Raw genomic sequence first — 4,821 nt, forward strand, 5'->3', positions numbered from 1 at the left:
CTTGAGAGTGAAAACAGTAATTAGAAAACCAAGGCACCACTGATCCATGGGATGATTCCTCTCTTTCCCACCCCAGTTTTGCTTCATCTCAATAGATGAAGGAAATGGGAGAATTCCTCCAATGTCAGGTGCTCCATCTGAGTGATGATTTTTCTAAGCAGTGTTTTCTTTCTTATTTTTTTTTTGTTTTGCTTTTGGTTTGGGTTTGGGTTTGGGCTTTTTTAGCAAAATTTCAGGGAGGGATTTAAATCTTTCTTATTAGAATTTGTAGTTTTTGTTTATAAAAGATATTTCATATAAGAATATGTTAAATCTTTAAACCCAGGTGTAAACTCTAAATGAGTAAATACCTGACTATTATATAGTTGGAAACATACTTCAGTTAGGAGCCCTTACAATACATATATATATTCTAAATATTTATACATAAAATAATATATTTAGGATATATATCTACTGTGGTGTCCTTAATACATTATAGAAAAGAAAAAAGTAAATCCTGAGAAGGTTTGCTTTTCTTTTCTATTAAATTTATCAAGACAAGCCTCTTCCTTGATATTTTCAGAAATATTTTAGGAACAAAGGAAATTTAAGGATATGGTGAACCTGGAGAATTATGTGGAAGAAAATTAACTATTTTTAATATAAGAATGAATCCATAGAAGGAAAAGATTTTGATTGCCTAAAATGTAGTCTCTTTAAAAATACAACAAAAAGATAATCAAGATTCATATTAATATAATGAAAAAAATAAATCTGGAGTATCAGCATGTTTTATATTTTCAAAATGCTCTTCTGCATTAATGTTATATGATCTGTTTAGGACAGGAAATGGAGATGTGTTGAGGCATTTTACAATGATGGTCTTGGGGAAAGTACACATTGTATCCTAAACAATTAGCTTTTTATGTGATTCAGCTAACACATTCTTCACTTATTTATGTATTTCTTTATTTAGTTGTGATTGGAAACAATACATTTCTTTTATTTATTTATTTTTATTTGTGCTGAGGCTCGAACCCAGGGACTAACATGTGCTAGGTGAGCACTCTACCACTGAGCCACAACCCCATCCTGCTAATACATTCTTAATGTTGAAAAATGAGTAGCAAAATTCCAAAGAGACACTCTTCAGGTGTTATTTCTCATTGTTTTTTGAAGACAATCTTCAGTTGAATTTTTTTCTGCTGCACTTATCACTCTAAAAATTGAAAACAAGATTAATGACTTTGAAGTTTGGAAAAAATCTCACTTTCTTTTTTTTTTGGCACTGTAAAATTGGTTTTGTTTTTTAATGGCAGGTCAAATATCCTGAAACATAACATATATTTTGATAGTTTTCTAATCCCAGTTGAGTTCAAATATTAAAGTAACACACACAAGCTAAGAGAATTCAATATTGTTCCAAGGCACTTACTGAATATCCATGACTAGATGAAAACAAGAACAATTAGGATGACGATTAGACAGTATATAATATAAAAATAACTTTTTGCTTACAATTTACAAAATGTATTATTATTACAATCTTTGATCTCTGATAACCTGCAATGCTGGCTGCATGAATCCAGCAATTTTAAAATTCAAAAACTATTTTCTAAAACTTCAGGGCAAATAATTTACAAATAAGGTACACAAAGATTTAGACCATGCAGAAATTTCTTACATCTTCTGTTAATAATATTTTATGACTGCAACTTTATCAAATTATATACCTACTTGCCCTATACATATACAAAATAATGCATACATGATAAAACAGCAAAAGAGTAGTCCTTAAACTCAATTTATCATAAAAGTATTACTATATTAACATATCTACAAGCAGCATGTAACAGTGTTAAGAGAAATTAATTCAATAATACTTGAAGTTACAAAATAAAGCATATTTAATACTTTTTCCTAAGGCAGGTAGATGGTCCCAGCAAAGTAATATCATGGTAACAATCTACACTGCTGTTAGTCCCACATTTTAAAGATGGAATACTATAAATCTGGCTTTCAGTGGCACTTGGATTTTCCAGTAAATTTAAAGTGTCTTTTAGCTCCCTGAATCATGTTCATTCTGAAGGTGGATCTCTTGGTCCTTTGGGTTTTCCACAGCGATTACCAAAACCAATATCTGTGGCTTCTGTTGGACTCTCTGCTATTTGATCTTTCTTCTCACTGGAAGTAGATGGACATTCTGTACAAGTCTCTGTGTGAATATCTCCTGCTGGATGATCACATTTTCCATTTCCAGAGGTTTTCAAGCCTTTAGATTCTATTTGTTCAGACCATTCCTGACTTTGGAGTTCATTCCATTCTGATCTTATAGGTATATTATGTTCACTTGCCAATACAAAAGATTCAGGAGTTCTTTCAGATAGGGGCGGTGGTGAATCTTCACTAACATCACCATCTTTTTCAGCACCCAAAAGTATTGTTTCTGCCATATCATGTCTAGCAATGGACATTGGCAATATTTTCCTAGTAGAAATGCTTTCAGTACTAGTGGCAGCAGAAACCGTGGCACTTGCTGTTGAAATATTAGTTTTATTCTTGGTCACAGCACCATCAGAGTTCCTTTCATCTGAATCCAAGTCCTCAGAGTGAAGAGGATTAGTAAAGCTAAGGGGTACTCTGAATAGAGGTGAACTATTTTGATGATCCACAAAGGTTTCAACTTGTGCTGTAGGAATTGGTGTTAAACTCAGTTTTCATAGTTTGACAGTGAATATCTGAGGATTTGCCTTCAGATGAATCAGGTGTGGCATTTTCAGGTCCATGAAATGACCACATTACATGCCCATTTTTATCAAGAGGCAAGCAATCTGGCCTTGGAAATGTGTCTGAATTCTTCTGTGATTCTTCTGGTGCAGTAATAGGAGCTTTATTTGACTGTGCTGCACTACAGTCCACACAAGAATTCTGGGATATGTCATCAACTTTTAGATCCCCTGAATTTACTTCCTGTGGCTTAGACATTTTATCAATTATACAAGATGAAGTAGATTTAATTTTAATTGCATGTCCCCTATTCAAGAGTGCGTTCCCATCGAAACTTTTTGGTCCCTCTTGGAGAGGGACTTTCTTAATCTCAAAAATTAAATTTCGCTCCAATTTTTTATCTATTTGTTCAATAGTTGATTCATTTTTCCCTGGAGGATCTGTTGATTTATTATAGTTTCTGTTGAGGTCTGTTGAATGCTGTTCTGAAGAAACCACGTGCAATACTGGCTTTGGGTGGTATCTGTCATTGTCCTGCCACACAGTAGTGACTGTTGGAAAAGCTGAAGGGGGAGAAGGTGTCAAGATGGGCGGCACTGGATGAAGTTCTGGTGGTTGCAATATTTCTTCCTTAGCATCCCCTTCTACAAGGCAACTTCGAGTCCTTGGTGGTTTTGGAGAAGGAGAATCTTGTTTTTCTGTATCCATGGAGCTGACCAAACTTTCAGTGCTAATTTCATTCCCTTCATCAGCAATTTTCTGGGTTCCATGAATTTCATACAACTGTAGCTGTTTTTCAAACAGTTGGGCGATAGCTCTATGAACAAGCTCATATTGCTCCTTTGTTTGCACTGCAGAGTGCCTTTGAGTTTTCATTTCTTGTATTAAATTAAATACATTAAATTCTTCTGGTATTTTCCCAGCTTTTAGTAAATTCCACGTATAATCTATGGCACAAATGGCACCTGTTCTTCCACAGCCTGCACTGCAATGAATACATATAGGAACATCTTCAGGTTCTTGGTGTTTCCTCATTAAGCTTATCATATCCAGAGTAGAATCAAATGATGAAGGAACATCATGGTCTGGCCAGTTCACATAATGAAACTGATAGAGCCTACGAGATTCATTTTGAAATTCAAGTAACAGTGTCCTAATGAAGTAGTCTGTCCTTGCTTGTTCATCTTCACAAGAAATTTTGAATGCTGCAAATGTTATAGGGTCTTCACCACACAAAGGCCAGTAGCGCTCACATTTTTTCCTTCCCATCTCAAATTCTTGACAGGCCATTACAATGATTACAACGTTGTACTCCCATATCATCCTCCAAAAATCGATTACTATATTTGCTAAAGGTCCTTGGGTCGCCACATATGCTTTTGGCCCATAGACACCCTTAATAAAATTTGCATTGATAGTCTGAATCTTGAGAAGGAGTCTTTAAGGTCAACTTAACTCGGCTGTGATCAAATGGCAGTATGTCCTTATATCTGTTCTTTTTAACATTTTCTTCTTTTTCTCCAGTGGCTGTGGGATAAATCTTTTCTGTTCTATATTTGGTAGATAATCTTCTTAATCGCATGAAGTCCCGGGCGAAGTTGTCCTCCCCATTGTGGTCCGGACTCTTCATGGCCTGGACCCTCTGGATGAATTTCCTCAGGATTTCCACTTGCTCCATCTTCCCGTGTCCCCCAGGCTGCGGTCGCTGCCCCCCCCCCCAACCCGCCGCAGAGCCAGCTCCGTCTTCCCCAGCTCGCTCCCCCTGCCCGTCCCTCCCTCCCGACCCCGCCAACCCTGCAGCTCCCTCCCCCTCCCCACCGCCCAGGCGGCGGCTGTGGTGGCACCTGCCCGGCTCCGGACACCACAACTTCCAGGAGCAGCCAGTCGTTCTCCCACAGTACGAGGACAGCCGCTGTGGCTAGCGCCAACCCCAACCCCCAGCTTGCTCCATCCTCCTTCCCCGCCCTCCTCCTCCTCCGCCTGAGACGCCGCTGCCGCCTCAGGAACACTGCTCTCCGCTCGCCCTGCCCCCTTCCCCGGTTCTTCCCCCCCTACCCCCCACTCGCAGCCACAGCCGCCGCCTCTCCCCACAGGCGCGCCCCCGCCGCCACC

At 38.5% G+C, this 4,821-nt stretch overlaps 1 pseudogene; it reads right to left on the minus strand.

The window, feature by feature from the left end:
- Nucleotides 1–1,896: 1,896 nt before the first annotated feature.
- Nucleotides 1,897–4,407, minus strand: LOC144373566 (tyrosine-protein phosphatase non-receptor type 12 pseudogene; annotated as a pseudogene).
- Between the last annotated feature and the right edge of the window lie 414 nt (nucleotides 4,408–4,821).

The sequence above is a fragment of the Ictidomys tridecemlineatus genome, unplaced genomic scaffold (assembly GCF_052094955.1).
Source record: "Ictidomys tridecemlineatus isolate mIctTri1 unplaced genomic scaffold, mIctTri1.hap1 Scaffold_4300, whole genome shotgun sequence".
NCBI lineage: Eukaryota > Metazoa > Chordata > Mammalia > Rodentia > Sciuridae > Ictidomys > Ictidomys tridecemlineatus.